Source organism: Nicotiana attenuata, unplaced genomic scaffold (genome assembly GCF_001879085.1).
Source record: "Nicotiana attenuata strain UT unplaced genomic scaffold, NIATTr2, whole genome shotgun sequence".
NCBI lineage: Eukaryota > Viridiplantae > Streptophyta > Magnoliopsida > Solanales > Solanaceae > Nicotiana > Nicotiana attenuata.
Genome location: NW_017670672.1, coordinates 137,643 through 155,142, shown reverse-complemented (window position 1 = coordinate 155,142; position 17,500 = coordinate 137,643).

Genomic DNA, 17,500 nt, shown 5'->3' with positions numbered 1-17,500 from the left:
TTCTGTTTTGATTGAAGCATTACATCCGTATCGTAATTTTGAAACCATAGCAACTAGAATCAACAAGTTTCGACATCGTATGAGAAATTTATTACTAAATTGCCACTGACTTCATATTTAAAAATCTACACTATTTCCAAATGGGGTAGGTTTGAGGCCTCAAGTAGGTCCGTGTTATGTTATGGTACTTGTAGGTATGTTCGGACGGGGTCCCGAGGGGCTCGGGTGAGTTTCAGATAGGTTTGGGTTGTGTTGCGCTTGTTTTGATGTTTCAGCGTTGTTTCTTGAAGCATAAATGATACCATGTTAAGAAAATGAGCTCCAATTTCTGTTTTGATTAAAGCATTAGATCTGTATCGTAATTTTGAAACCATAGCAACTGGAATCATCAAGTTCTGACATCGTATGAGAAATTTATTACGAAATTGCCACTGACTTCATATTTAAAAATCTACACTATTTTCAAATATTGGAACCAACATATTTCCTTTATTATAAGGTCAAATGGAGTGATTCAACAGCCTAACTTTACTGTAATTTCATAAGGAATCCATTGGTGGCATCAAAAGCGAGTTACGGGATAGCTTGGTACACGAAACGAGGCATAAAAGCTAGAAAAAAAATATTTAATATCGAGGGTTTGTTGATTTGATCATATTTTGAGTTGGGGAGCTCGGATTTGGGCAATTTTCGAGGGGGTTTTCACCATATGGATTGGGGTAAGTGTTCTTTACTCGGTTTTAGTTATATTTCATGAATCTATCTTCGTTTTTGGTAATTTGATTGAGAATTTTACAGAGAAAATTGGGGGGTTTTGTCCAAAGTTTCATAAAGTGAAATTTTGTGTTTTGAACATCGATTCGGAGTCAAATTTGGGTGAAATTAGTATGGTTGTACTCATAATTGAATGGGTTGAAGGATTTTGTAAGTTTTGTCGGGTTCCAAGGTGCGGGCCTAGGTTTGACTTTTTGGTTGTCTTTGGGGTTTTGATTAAAGATTCGGCTTTAATCATTGGAATTATTTCCTATGGCATAATTTGATGTTCTTGAGTTGCTTTTGGCTAGTTTCGAGAGGGATGGCATTTTTAGAGCATCGCTTGGTTTGCTCGGTATTGGATTTGGTTTGTTCGAGGTATGTAACACTTCTAAACTTGGTGCTGAGGGTACGACACCCTAAATTACATGTTATGTGATTGATGTTCAGGTGACGTGCATACTAGGTGACGGACGTGTGGGCATGCACCGTGTGAATTGTTAGTAGTCGATTTGATGGAACTGTGTTGCTATATTATCTGAACATTTTTACTGTACTCTATGTGATAGAACACTTGAGCTGTGATTTATGCTAGAAATCATGTTTAAACTATATGCTGGAACTATTGGGACCCACAGTGGTCGTTCCTTGCTGTTGAGTTATTTGCTTAATTACAGCTATGTACTCAGTTGCATTCATCATTCTATATCATATCTTAGTCTCTATTATTATATATTATCACATCTCGTATCATTCAATTAGGCTACGTAGCATGAGTGTTGTGAGCCTGAGAGACTGGAGAGATTGATGACTGAGTGAGGCCAAGGGTCTGATTATGAGTAATATTTATGGGATCAGGTTGCACGCCGCAGCATGTTTTATTTATTTATGCCTAGATCTGGCTTATTATAGCGCTTGGGCTGAAGGAGCATCTCCGGAGTCCGCACCGCCACACTGAGCGCAATTGATTTATATGTAGGGATGGATCTTCCCAGGGCATGGATCTTGCCCAAATCATTTATATTTAGGGATGGATTTTTCCTGGGTTGGATTGGCCTTATACAGTATTGAGAGACTCACTGTCAGTTTTATATATATATATATATATATATATATATATATATATATATATATATATATATATATATATATATATATATGGGATGCATCTTCCCTGAGCTGGATTTGCCATATACAGTACTGAGCGTAAGGTTTTATTTATGTTTGGTTAGGCTCTGCCCTGTACAGTGCTGAGTATTGAGCGTGATGAGTGAGAGAGTGAGACCATGAGATTGAGTACTCTGAGAGTGTGAGTACATGAGTTCATCACTGAGATTCATTATTTTTGGAATGTGTATTTGAGATACAGGCATAGAGGTGCATTTCCTCACGCTACCCTGTTTTGGTGACATTCATGATTTTACCTGCATAGTGATATGTAGGAATAGAGATGTACTTTCCTCATGCTATCTGAAAAATGAAACTTCTTATTTATTGTTGAAAGGATTTTGGAAAAATCACGGTTTTCGAACTTACTCTTGTGTTTTTGGTGTTTTTGGTGAAAGCTTTGGGATTTACTGCTGTAGTTGAAAAGCATGCCTACTTTCCGTAACTGTGAACTAGTTGAACATCTTATCCCTGAGTTATATTCTTGTATCATTCTTATTATATTGTTATGAACTATGACAGGTTATTGGAATTGGACTCGAACTCGTGTCCCAGCTCGACACTACTTTCAACCTAAGGTTAGGTTTGTTACTTATTGAGTACATGGGGTCGGTTGTACTCATACTACACTTCTGCACCTTGCGTCCAGATGTTGGATGTTAGTGGTGCTGCGTATGGCGGGAGCTGGATCGGAAGATGTACCTGCGTTTTAGTTATGGCTATCACTAGATTCGAATTATGTTACATTTCAGACAGATGTTGTTAATATTTCAATTCAGTTTTGTAAAGAAACCTAAATCTTAGACGCTCATAATTTGTACTACCAGTCTTTGGAAAATGTATAAGATTCGGATATCTTACTGTTTTCTTTTATGTTTAGTTTTTTTAAATTGTTTTTTTGTGTTATTTTTGTAGTATCATTTTTTATTTTTTAGGAGCCTACGAAGCAAAGCTATTGGAATGATGCAACATCAAGCTAGATGGTTAGGACTAAGTGTGGGGTGCCCGCATATAGGAAAATAACAGGGAGAAGTCTGAATACCCCATAAGCTGCTACTGCTTCGACCTTTGGCCTACCAGGGAGTTTCTTTTACCCTCTTGTTATTTATGGTGTGCATTAGGGATAATACACAATTTTAAGTGTGGGTAGGAGAAGATCCTCTGGGTAATTTCTTGTGCTATGTTATGTATGTTAAAAGAAAATAGGTAGAAATAATCCCTCTTGGTTTTTCTTATGGCCATGGTTCTTTTCCAAGGGATGACTCTTTGAACCAGGTAGTAGTTTTTTTTAGGTAGAATTAATTTTGGAATTTTCCCGACGATGGACTTCTTTGATAATTTTTTTAAGGGATTAAAGTCTAAAAAAAATGTAAAAAGATCTTCCATTTCTTTATTAGAAACGGTGATGGAATGAGAAGAACTTGAGTATCTATGCTATTTGACATGTTTTATGTCGGGACTTAGAGCTGTAACATTTGAGTTGATTATCTTCTTCATGTTCTATGTGCCCACATGTCTTGAGAATATATGTGACTTTCTTTTGACACTTAGGATCATCTTTTGACTCCTGTGATTACTTCCATGCGTTGAATCAATATGATGATTGTGCTTAGTTGTTAAACTTAAGAGTCAGGCATGAGTCGTACGGAGTGAATCATGTTCATTGTGCGATGTGAGGCTTGATTACATTTTGTGCTATCCTATGTTAGTCTAGAACTTGCCCCGTGTGTTAGCCAAATCGAAATAAGTAAGCTTTATGAGTCTTGGAGATGATGTACTCGTTTCCTTGATTGTCCATTGAGCTAATATGCCACCATAAATAAAATTATCCTTAAATAGCTCATTTGAGCCTACATACCTTTTCTTTTGCACCCACATTACAAGCCAATTCCTTTTTTTTTGTTCTTAGAATCCATAATGATATAGAAATACTGCGAGTCTCGACACCATCCAATGTAACTCTCAGCTTCTAGCCATATACAAATTCGCAACATTCTCAATTGCCACGTATAAACCTTGAATTCATTAGAACCATTCTCGAGAGTCATTCACTCACTCAAGTCTCAATTGCCTCCGCCAAACGGAACGAATGACCTGTGCTCCATTTGTATACCAACACCCTAAGAAGTAATCCACACTTCTAAGCAACCGAGTGGATTCCTACTCTATGCGCACTACATCTTTCACCAATAACACTCAAATCCTTTCTTGATTCTCATATACCCATGAAGCATAATACAACTCGCATCCAGAAATTCTTTTACTCGAGTCATCCTCGATCTCCCCCTCTGCAGAACATAACTTATTTGTAAGTATAACTCAAATTGAAACCAATACGACACATAGTCGTGCAATCAACTTATTAATAACAGACTCCCCCACTTGGCTAAAAGTCATCGATCAAAACACACAATAATTCACGATGCCATACTCTATTACTGCCAAAATACCACATTGAGATTAAACTAAATCCTTCATAAGCTCATGTGACTTAAACCATCTAATATCTTGAATCGTTCGCAAATCTCGCATTTCCCCTTGTAACAGTCAAGCCAACTCTCTCATAAGCGATCCAAACTCAAATTGCAACACATATAATTCACCGGTAAAAGAGAACTTGCTACAAAACAACATAGGGATCACACAACCTCAGGACACCCCACAGGAGATAACCCACCTGCTTAGCCTCAAACTGACATCTTTCCATACCCTTCTACAGTCACAACTACTACGCAATGACTTAATCTTCCTAATTCTGAACTTATCAACAAGACATAAGAAAGTTCCACAATTAAACAACATGAAGGATCCTTCAATACACTCATAACTTGAGACTATACATCACATCAAAACAAAAATCAAGCACCCGATAGTCCTTTTTACACCCCAAGAAAATCCTTCTTGTCACCTTCAATCCATATGAACACATGTCGCAGTCACATCATACTCGTCACGTATCCATCCAACCACAAATTCAACTAATAGGGACACTACCGGACATATAAGTCCAAAAGCACGTGCTCACATAACCAAAATCCCTGTGCTCAAGATACAGACAACACCCGGCCTCATGTCCTCCCGACTGGCCCATTATCCGCACACAAAAATCACATCTCGCACCTCGTCTATGAAAATGATAAGCCATCGATGCACAGCTGATACCGAGTGCTCATGTGCGCATATGAACTCGTGGAAAATTCAAAGAGTTAAGCTTCAAGCTGAATCAATGTCGTACGATAAGGAAAGAAAGATGGGAAGTATATCCTAAATGTCCTGTAGCCTCTTGAAGATAGGTATGGACGTCATCATACCGATCCGTAAGACTCTACTAGACACCTGATCATGACTTGTAGAACCTATGAACCTAGAGCTCTGATACCAATCTGTCATGACCCAAAATCCGCTAGTCGTGATGGCATCTAACCCAACCTGCTAGGTAAACTAACTAATAACTACCCAATTCCAATAAAGTCAATCAAACAATTAAATAGAGAAGTTAACTGAATTTTATACATTTCCCAAGGACTGGTAGTACAAATCATGATCTTCTAAGAATGGAGTTTACAAGCTGATATGAAGAAAATACATCTTAAGTTTGAAAAGTACATAAATAGAGTTTTATAAATTCTACGGCTACCATGAACAAGAGGCAACTACAACAGGAACGCAGGTATATCTTCAATCCGGCAACCATCAAGCACAGAAACAACATCAACCAACATCTGCACGCAATGTGCAGAAGTGTAGTATCAGTACAACCGACCCCATATACTGAGTAAGTAAAAACCTAACCTTAGATTGAAAGCAGTGACGAGCTGGAACATTGGTCGGGTCCAACACCAATAACCAATAGCAGTTCATAACAACGTAGAGCAAATAAGAAATCAACTCAGAGATATAAATGCTTAGCTATTTCACAGTTTTCCAAAAAATAGTTCCGCTTTTCAAGAATATCAGTGAAAGCTCAACTCTTATACCGAAAATTATCGTAAAATATGAGATAGTTTGAAAACTGTAATTTATCTAAAAAATCCTTTTCACAGTAAATAAGATGTTTCATTTTCTTTCCATGTAGTAAGTGTGAAAAGTCTCTCTATGATCACATACCAATGTGTGTGAAAAGTCATAAATGACGTGATACCGTACAACACGAGGAAAATGCGTCTCTATGCATGTATGTCATATTTGCATGCCAATGCCATGTATCCCAGAGATGAATCATCTACTCACACTCTCAGAGTACTCAATCTTACTGTCTCACACTTTCCACTCATCATGCTCAACCACTCGGTACTGTATATGGACCATACAACCCAGGGAATTCCATCCCGGAACATATACAACACTGACTATAAGTCATCCAGTACCGAGGAAAAAGGGCAATCCAACCTTGTGGAGAAATCCATCTCTAGGTATCAAGTACTTCGGACAAATCCATGACCAAGGAAATCCATCCCTCAATAATATCATCCGCGTTCATTAGGGGTGTGCATACTCGGGAGGGGCTCCTTCAGCCGAAGCGCTATAATATGTACGGACAACTCATGTGCTGCACGGACAACTCACGTGCTATAGTATCAATATCAGAATCCGCACGGATAACTCACGTGATGCATGAAAAACTCACGTGATGCATGAACAACTCACGTGTTGTAGTATCAATAACCTCACAATTAGGCCCTCGGCCTCACTCATTCATCAATCCCTCCAGTCTCACTCACGGGCTCACAATGTGATGAAACTAGCCCGACGACAATGATATGATGTATCAATAAACAACAACTGAGACTGAGATATGATCTGAATGCATGAATATGAGTGAGTACGAAATATCAATGAAATCAGTAAGATGATAGCAAGAAACGACCACTACGGGTCCTAACAATATCAGCATAAAGCCTAAACATGATATCCAGCATGATTGACAGCTCACTTACTTAATCACATGGTGAGAACACAGATATCGACAAAATAGGGCCACTAAACATCGCCATGGAAACAAGAGAGTCACAAATCACAGGGTGCACACCCACACGCCCGTCACCTAGTATGTGTGTCACCTCAACATCAATCACATAGCATGTAATTCGGGGTTTTATACCCTCAGCACTAAGTTTAGAAGAGTTACATACCTCGAACGAGCCAATACCAATGCCGAGCAAGCCAAGTGATGCTCCAAAGATGCCATCTCGTGCGTCCCCACCTCCGAATGACTTGACACTGACAAATAACAATTTAAATACATCGAAGAACGCTAAAGGAACCAATCCCGCTCGTAAAAGATCAAATCTTGAATCAAAGCCCAAAATCGATCCAAAAGCCCAACCTAGGCCCGTGCCTCGGAATCCAACAAAACTCACAAAATCCGAAAATCAAATCAATTACGAGTCCAACCATACTAGTTTCACTCAAATCCAACTCCAAATCGGTGTTCAAAACTCAAAAATTTCTATTATGAAACTTTAGGCCAAAACCCCCAATTTCTCCTTAAAATTCATCAACCAATTGCAAAAAATGAAGATAGATTCATAAAATGTAATCAAAATGAGTAGAGAACACTTACACCAATCATTGTGATGGAATTTATTCCAAAAATCGCCTCAATCCGAGTCCCAACATCTCAAAATATGAATAATGACCAAAACCCTCGATTTTTATAACTCTGCCCAGCTATACCGCATTAGCATTCAGATTGTCGCATCTGCGACCACCGCTTTTGCGGTAATTTTTCACTTTTGCCAAATAGCCTCACTTATCAAAAACCTCGCACCTGCGGTCCTTAATCCGCTCTTGCGATCGCGCTTCTGCGCACTCTAACCGCATCTGCGGTTGCGTAGGTGTGTCCAAGCACCGCACCTGCGATCCTCAAGCCCAACTCCCTCTCTCGCTTCTATGATGGCACTGCCTCTTTTGCGGTTCCGCACTTGCGCTAAACACTCCGCAGGTACGGTCATACCAGAACCAGAAAATCTTCAACAATGCAACATAGAGTGAAAATGATCCGTACCTCGTCTGAAACTCACTCGAGCCACTCGAGACCCCGTCTAAATATTCCAACAAGTCCCATAACATAACATGGACCTACTCGAGGCCTCAAAACACACATAACAACATCAAAACGTAGAATCACACCTCAATTCGGAATCATTGAAGTTTGAAATTTCAACTTCCACAACCGATGCCGAAATCTATCAAATCACGTCCGATTGACCTCAAATTTTGCACACAAGTCATGTTTAACATTATGGACCTGTTCCAACTTCCGAAATCGCAATCCGACCCTGATATCAAAAAGTCCACTCCCGGTCAAACTTCCCAAAATTCCAACTTTCGCCATTTCAAGCCCAATTCTACTACGAACCTCCAAACCATAATCCGCACACGCTCCTAAGTCCAAAATCACCCAACGGAGCTAATGGAACCATCAAAAATCCGATCCAAGGCCAAATACTAAAAAGACAAAACTTGGTCAAACCTTTTAAATTTTAAACTTCTAGCTGAGAATCATTCTTCCAAATCAATTTCGAATAACATGAAAAACTAAACCGACGATTCACATAAGTCATAATACATATAGGAAGCTACTCATGCCCTCATACAACTGAGCGAAGTGCAAATGCTCAAAACGATCGGTCGGGTCGTTACAATAATACACTACACTTAACTTTCCAAACACACTCTTCATGACCAATTCAAGCAATGCCACAAAATCATATAAAATGTGGCCCTTTTTCTTTAAGCACAACTATGCATTGACTAGCTCAGATAAGAGGAATAAAAGGTGTATTTTCTATATATTTTTTAAGTTTCTTTGATTTTTTTCAACACTCCCTAAACTTGGGTTGCCTGGCTAATGATCTTTCAAAACATACGTCAACCTTTTGGCCTTTTTGTGGTTCCACTCAAAAACTATCCCAACTCTTACCTTACTCTTCTGGCAACATAAGTGCTTTTAGAGGTAAAGGTTCAAAAAGATCTAACATTCAGTACCAGGAAGGTAAGATGAACAACTTTAAATTCATAGAAGGTCTCTTCAGTGTTGGTATCTCGATTGTGGTACTTTTGGGGTGCTTAAGAGAGCATTCAATGGCTTATGAGCCTTAGGGCCTAGGTTCTCGTGTGGTGAGTCTTGGTTGAGGATTGTGGTGTTCGGGCGAGGAGAAGTATCAATTTGAAGGTAATTCAGAAGGAACACGGAGAAATGGGACAGTTTGGTAGTAGGTTGGATCGGTATGGTAATGGATATGGTAAGTTCTTTGGGTGCTTATGATGTGGTGGGTTTCTACAGGTGTTTTATGGCAATGCTCTTGGGTTTTTGGTGACCTGCGTAGCTTGGTTGAGTTAGGGGAATTCAGTCCTGACAGTTTGGTTTTGTGCAAATGGGATTCAGAGAGTTCTTGATGGTTCCTACCACGGTTAGAGATGTATATTTCCTACTGGCATGAGGAGCATATGATGTATAGTGATTTTCTCCTAGATGAAATCAGATGGAAAGTCCTTGGCTAATTGAGTATGTAGTTGCTTGTAAGTCGGAGTGGATTACACAGTTCTCGTATTTTTCATAGGATGGCATGGTATGTGCGGTGCGTTGGGTAGGATTGCTATTTGCATGTGTAAGGTCACAGTTCAGTTTTGGAGGGAAAGACATGAATTCTTAGGCAACATAGGAGATCTCAGGTGACTAGGCGAATAATATTTCAATTTGGTATTGCTTGAGAGTATACATTTCAGGAGGCGCACTGTGTTTTAATTTATGGATACTTCATTGGTATTGTGGTACTCGTCTAATTGATCGACAGCTAATAGTAAGATTTTGTGATGTGGCACGAAAGAATTATATAAGTATTCCTCGCGGGATGATCGTGTATTGGAGAAGTGTTAGACATTTAGACGGGGGAGTCGAGATCAGATATGGTGATTTGTGGGTTCTATGGATTTGGAGACCGGGAGTTCTCATGAGTGTATTTTTTCGTGATTGTGGACTAAGAAAATATATCCAAGGTTAGTCAGGTAGTAGTATGTGTTGTGATTTAGTCATTGTGGACTTTCGGAGGGTTATCTATCTATTGTGGGTGGCCGGAGTTGATTTGGGGTTCATTGGTAGGCCCAGTATGGATGTGTGTTCTGCACCGAGTTAGATTAGTTGGCTCCGAACTACTATTGTTGAGGGATGTGCCATTCAGTTGTTCTTGAGCTTATTCGTGTTCTGAAGTGATCTGTGAGTTACTCTTCTATGTTACAAGCAGTTGTGAATCGTTGGTTACATTCATACATGGTGCAATTCTATTTGTGCTTTACAGCGGAGATTTGAGCAAGATGAGTATTTGAGTACTGCGTGATTGATTGCGCGTTGTCTATGTTCTTTCCGGATGGTGGTATTGTGTTATTTGCTCTCTGTGGTTATGGTAATGCACTTTTGGTACTTGATGTCGAATTTTGAGTAGGGTGGCTCGAGGTATATAATATGGACCAGCGTTTGGATTAGGTCATTGGTCCTAGAATGGATACTATCGGAATTGATTACGGCATGGTTGGGAGGATATTGTTGCTGATCGGTTTAGAAATTTGCTATAGTTCCTATCGAAGGAGAGGGAGTTCCACAACTTGTTGATCTGACAAATGGTTATGAGTTTTTGCGTGTTTCTTTCATCGTTCGCAGTGCATGAATGCGTTAGAACGAGGCTTTGTTTGATAAGAGGTTTATTATCGGCATTGGGTGTTTTGAGCAGCTACTATGATTAGAAATTATCGCTATGCGTGTTTGAGTTATGGGGTGTATCATGTGATTTCATCTTGCATTATGGCTGTGGCTGGATACAGCTTTTTCAGACTTATACAGTGTGTAGATGCGAGATTCTGATCTTATAGAAAATTTTAGATGTGGAAATTGGATTCTAAGGCTTATGGGCTAGGTTGGATTAAGAAATTTCAGTTATGTTGTGTTGTCACACTTATATGGGATAGGGTGACGTCACATCACCCCCGAGTATGTACATTGTAAGGTTACACGACGATTTGATGGCTTTTGGAACAACTCTGGGCACGTTCGAGTACGAACCTATGTTTAAGTGGCGGAGGATGTAACGACCCGACCGGTCATTTTGAGCATTTGCACCTCGCTCAGTTGTTTAAGGTCATGAGTAGCTCCGTATGATGTATTATGACTTATGTGAATCGTCGGTTTTTGTTTTCAGGTTATTCGGAATTGATTTGGAAGAATGAATCTCAGCTAGAAGCTTTAAATTTGAAAGGTTTGACCAAGTTTTGACTTTCTAGTATTTGAGCTCGGATCGGACGTCTGATGGTTCCGAAAGCTCTGTTGGCTGAATTTGGACTTAAGAGCACGTCCGGATTAAGGTTTGGAGGTCTGTAGTAGAATTTGGCTTGAAAGCGGAAGTTGGAATTTTGGAATGTTTGACTGGGAGTGGACTTATTGATACGGGGTCGGATTCCAATTCCGGAAGTTGGAACACATTGTTGATACCCAATTTTTACCTACATATATTTTTATACTCAAAATATCCTCAAAATAGCATGTACACGCACATATAAGCATGCCCTAAAGTTTGGTATTTTTCTTTTATTTTTAAAAATTTTTAAATCAATTTATTGTCTATTTTAATACTACAAAATTTAATAATTATTACCAAACTAGCATTTTTTGGTGAATAATTTATTTCATTCTCATATTTATACTAAGATATAATTGGCGTAATTTTTGCATATTTTTTATACATTTGCTTGGTATTTTTAAAACTAAATTGCGTATAATTGCAATGATAGCCTAATTTACAATTAATAGCATTTTATAATTATAAAATTACTTTTAGTATTTTTTACATAAATATTTATAGGTTATTAATTGGTCCAGTACCTTTAATTTATTTTTAAATCATTTTTTACTATTTTATAAAAAATAATAAAAGGGGAAATTGGCTATTTAACAAACAACCCTTATTATTCAATTCTAGCCAAATTGGCCACACCCCCAATACCCCATTTAAACCAACCCAGCCCAATCCCTAAAAAATAACCCGGTCCAATATTTCTTTAATCTGAGCCGTTGATCAAATGAGATCAACGGCCCAGATTTAATTACCTTAATTAAATTCAATTACCCCCCCCCCCCAAGACCCTTCATTTTCACGAAGATTGTCTCTCTCTCTCTATCTCGTCTCTTCCTCTCCCTTCTCTCTAGAACCTTCTGGTTCTCTCTTCTCCATGATCTCCACCGCCTCTCCGGCCACCTCCAATCTCACCCCATTCGACCATCAACCGCCATGAAGCCCTAGCTCACCGATTCCCTCTATTTTGAGACCCTAGAAAGCCCCACCATGCGAATCAATCCCTAAAAGTTTTGCCTGGTTTGTTTCCAGCCACCTCCCTTCAACCCCAAGGCTCCGTGGGCCTCTCATCGTCTTGTTCAACACCTCTAGGACCTTCAAGGTTTATGGACCATGGTGATTTGAACCTGGAGTTCCTGGTTCTGCTATTTGTGAGTTTTCCGGTGTGATTTTAGGCGAAATCACACCCTATATGTCACGATCTATGAAGTTTCGACAGGTTCTCTCCACTTCTATTAGGGTTTCCCCTTTTTGAAACCCTAACTCTCTCCTGAATCTCTGAAAAAACAGTGTTATTTCATGCTATTTTCATGTTTTCCTCTATGTTCTGCTTATTCTCGAGTTTATTCAGAAAAATCCTCTACTTTGAACCTTTTTTTTACTTTCTTTGAAAATTAGGGTTTCTTGGATGCTCCAACTGATTTTCTTTATGATTAAACCTTTTCTTTGTTTATTCTGACCGATTTCTATGCTCTTACTGTTTTCTAGTTCGACTCTGCTAAAGAACCCTAATTTCTAGAAAAGGTTCCTTCGTTTGATTATGTGTGTTAGTATGCTTCGATTATATGTGTTAGCCTAATTTCCTTCGCCTTGTCTCTATGTGTTAGCATGTTTCTTCCTTCGATTGTGCGTATTTGCCTGATTTTCCTCGCTTTGGTTCTGTCTGCTAGTCTATTGGCTTGATTCTTGTTAACGTTTCATGCTTCGAATATGTCCTGCTGAATCTTAACTTGTTTTCACTATCTCTTTATGGTTGTGTTTGTTCATCTCTTGTTCCTTCCTGGCTAATTTTGTTTGTTACTCTTGTTCATTCACCTCTATTTATATGTTGAGAATGCAGAATCATGACTTCACATGATTGATTCTGATTTTTCTTGATTGATTGGTATATTTAAAATTTTCTTTTAAACCCTAGCATTCTACTAGCCCGTTTGAATTAATTGAATTTTTTTGTTACCTTATTTGTTATAGTACTCTGTTCTTTTAAGCATTTCCTTAATTGTAATTTTCCTGAATTAGGTCTTAATTGGTTACTATATGCATACTGAATCTTGACTCATTCCTTATTTAACCCTGCCCTGATTTTTCTACATGCCTTATATGGTGCTGAATCTTTTCGTTTGATTTTGATTCCCTCAATTAATGGGAGTACTTCCTTGATTCTCTAATTAATTGATCCCGGGTTCTTCAATTAACAGTTTTCTGTGATTTTTACCTTATTTTACCACCTACTTTCAACTATAAATACACGACAAGTCTTCCTGGCTTACGCACACTGAACACTTTAAAAATCTGCATTCTCTCTTGCTCTTTGTTCTATTGCTATTCTCTGCTCCTGCTTATTATTAGTCGGCTGAAAGCCAAGGCTAAGATAGTGTTACTACCTTGTCTTTGCATCCTGCTTTTGCTCCTTTACTGGTATGTCCTAATTAGTTTTCAAGTCTCACACCATTGTGTTTATTTTTGCTTCAGTTCATTATCTTTGTGATTTTCTTCTACTTATGCTTCTCCTGTTCAATGTGTAATTGATTCTTTGCTTTAAATACTTCACCATGTCTTCTGATTTACATGCTAAGTCTGACTTTGTCTATTCCTTGCTATGCCTATATCCTATTGCTATACATTAGCATGCCTAAATTTACCACTTCCCAGTTCCCCTGATCCTTGGCACTCTGTATGTCTTTCTTGGTTTGCATGTCATGATTGTTCCCCTATTGTTGTCTAAGGCTTATGTTTAAGCCTGACCAATCCTTGGTCCCCTCTATCTTCTGATTCTGTGTAGTCATCTTTAATATTGTGATCTGTTTGCTCCCTTTCTCCCATGACCATTGTATGCAATCTTATGCTATTAAACTATTGTCCCTGCTGTTTTCTTTTCAAACAAACCCCCCCTTTTTTTGAAAACTCTTCTTCCTGCACTTCACACTACTCTTAGAGAATAGGTTTTGCCCCCTTCGTGTGAGCATTGCTTTGAGTACCTCTGAGTGCTCACTGAACGTTGACACACAAAGTTGGTATTCCACACTACACATGTCCTGCATTTTCTTTTAAATGTCTAGGTGCTGGTATTGGCCAGGGACCCAATGGGGCCCTAGGGAGCTTTGCCGCACCTAGACCATGGCAAAGGCTTTGAACTCGAAGGGGTTGAGGTTGGAAGACTGGGCCTGATTGAAGGCTCCCTATAGAGTAACTTCTTATTTTTGTTCTTGTTTACTGTAATTCAGATGATACTGGTTTGTAATAATTTGTAAACAAATGTTTGGGGTTGAATAGTGAATATGGGGGAGGGTTATGCATGCTTAGTAAAAATAATGGGTAGAAACCATGCTTATAGGATTTTATTTATTTGCGCAATAGACAGCTTGCATAGGACATGCATCTCATTCATTAGAGATCCTGCTTTAGGTTCTTTACTTTCAACCTGTCATTACGCTCATCTTGTAACCACGATCAGTTAATAACCAGCAAATAACTAACAACAAGCCAAATAACTCGTCATTACTGCATTGACATATTAGAAATCATGTTCTTTTTAGGGACTCTTCTGTGCATTAGATATCCTGCCCATAGGACTTCTCACTCGTTCGAGTTGCAGTAGTTAATTCACGTTTAGCTAATAACTTTGTTAAAATATGGCTAAGTGGTTTGAAACGTTTTCTGCAAATGTCTTATCACGCGTACCTTTATAAATCAGAATCAAAATATGTGTGTTCATTCTCTAAATAACCAGACAATGTGTAATGACGCCTAGGCAAACTTCAGGTCCGATAAGAACTGATCAATTGTGTTTCTATTAGCCTAAAACCAACCAAATTCTTTAAGTTTTCACTCTGCCATTCCTATTCTTGTTTTGATTTTCTGAAGTTCACTCTGCTTTTTCTTAAACAAAACTCTGCTGAAAACGATTTTGAAATGATGCACCTACTTACTTTTATTGAGCTTTTGATTTTATTTACTAGGTTACTCATCTCTGTCCAGAATCGTGCTATTATTGCTACTACTTCGTTTTCAAAACCAAGTTTTAACTGCTCCTATCTTTTGAGACCTTAATTTTGTTTAAGTCATGCTATTTATGTGTTTTGTTTAAGGAGGTATATATGAGCCTTTATATGTCTACATTCTTCCCCCAACATGCAGTATATGTTTTGTATGTCGCCATAGATTTTTATCCTTTGAAACCAATCTGCCTAATATCCTACCCTTTAGGATTAATGGTCCTAAGTGCCTCCGGGACTGATAAGATGGGCGGGTTATAGCATGCAATAGGTAAAACGAGACCATTCCGCGTTTAGTACCTTAACGGGGTGGGAACGGGTAGATATGGATATGATGACTACGCGATAACACCACGTGTATAAACGGTTACCGGGTGTTGTGTGGAGTGGTCCATATTATGTATAAACCTAGGACCCCTTCCCTCACTTGTCCACTTTATTTTCAGAATTTCAACTACTTTTTCGCCAAAACTTCAGCTTTTAAACTGCTTGCAACAACTATATGAAAATTTCTTCCTTTATTCAAGATTTCAAAACTGCTTCCTCTATCAAAATTCAGTTTCTTTAACTTCCTTAATCTCTTGCAACTATTATGTGAAAACCCCTTTGTATTTGTTTGCCTACTTGTTGTTTGCATTTAAAGTCACAATATGACATGGCCGAGAACCACACTAGTGGATCTTGAGGGGTGCCTAACACCTTCCCCTCGAGATAATTTCTAGCCCTTACCCGAACTCTAGTTTTCCAACTCAAAAACTCTTAGTGTCCTAATGCACTTAATCATTAGGTGGCGACTCTTCAAATCCAAAACCCAAATCCCAAAAGGGAATATAGTTGTCCGCCCAATGTCGTAAACCCGATTTCGCGAGAAAAAGGTGGCGTCGACACACATCCATAATGTCAACTGTGACGTGTGAAAATTTTGAGGTCAATCGGACGTGCTTTTATGGGTTTCAGCATCGGTTGTGGAAGTTGAAGTTTCAAAGTTCAATGATTTCGAATTGAGGTGTGGTTCGTTGTTTCGATGTTGTAATGTGTGTTTTGAGGCATCGAGTAGGTCCATGTTATGTTATGGGACTTGTTGGTATATTTGGATGGGGTCTCGAGTGGCTCGGGTGAGTTTCGGATCATTTTCACTCTATGTTGCATTACTGAAGATTTTCTGGTTCTGGTATGACCGCACCTGCAAAGTGTTGAGCGCAGGTGCGGAGCCGCAAAAGCGGCAGTGCCATCGTAGAAGCTAGAGAAGGAGCTGGGCGTGAGGATTGCAGGTGCGAGTGCTTGGACGCACCTGCGCAACCGCAGATGCGGTTAGAGTGCGCAGAAGCGCGATCGTAGGAGCGGCTTAAGGACCGCAAGTGTGAGGTTTTGCTAAGTGAGGTTGTTTTGCAGAAATGAGGAATTACCGCAAAAGCGATGGTCGCAGATGCGACAATTTGACCGCAAATGCGGTATAGCTGGGCAGAGTTATAAAAATCGAGGGTTTTGGTCTTTATTCATATTTTGAGATGTGGGACTCGGATTGAGGCGATTTTTGGAGCAAATTTCATCACAAGGATTGGGGTAAGTGTTCTCTACTCATTTTTTATTACATTTCATGAATCTATCTTCATTTTTGGCAAATGGTTGATGAATTTGAAGGAGAAATTGGGGGTTTTTTGCCTAAGGTTAGGTTTGTTACTTACTCAATACATGGGGTCGGTTGTACTGATACTACACTTCTGCACATTGCGTGCAGATTTTGGCTGCTGTTGTTGCTGTGCTCGATGGTTGTCGGATTGAAGATGTACCTGCATTCCTATTGTAGCTTCCTCTTGTTCATGGTAGCCGTAAAATTTATAAAACTCTATTTATGCACTTTTCAAGCAGAAGATGTATTTACTTCATATCTACTTATAAACTCTATTCTTAGAAGCTCATGTTTTGTACTACCAGTCCTTGGGAAATGTATAAAATTCGGTTAACTTCTCTATTTAATTATTTGATTGACTTCATTGGAATTGGGTAGTTATTAGTTTGCTTACCAAGCGGGTTGGGTTAGGTGTCATCATGACTAGTGGATTTTGCGTCGTGACAATTATAGTGCTTAGGAGGGTTAGTCACTATACCCAAATATATCCTACCCATCACTTAGCCTACATTACAACCTGTAAAGACCTAATTGATTCTAGACTTCGCAGGCTTAGATTAGTATAGACATACAAGCCTATGGTACGACCTTGGGATGCATATGAATTTCTT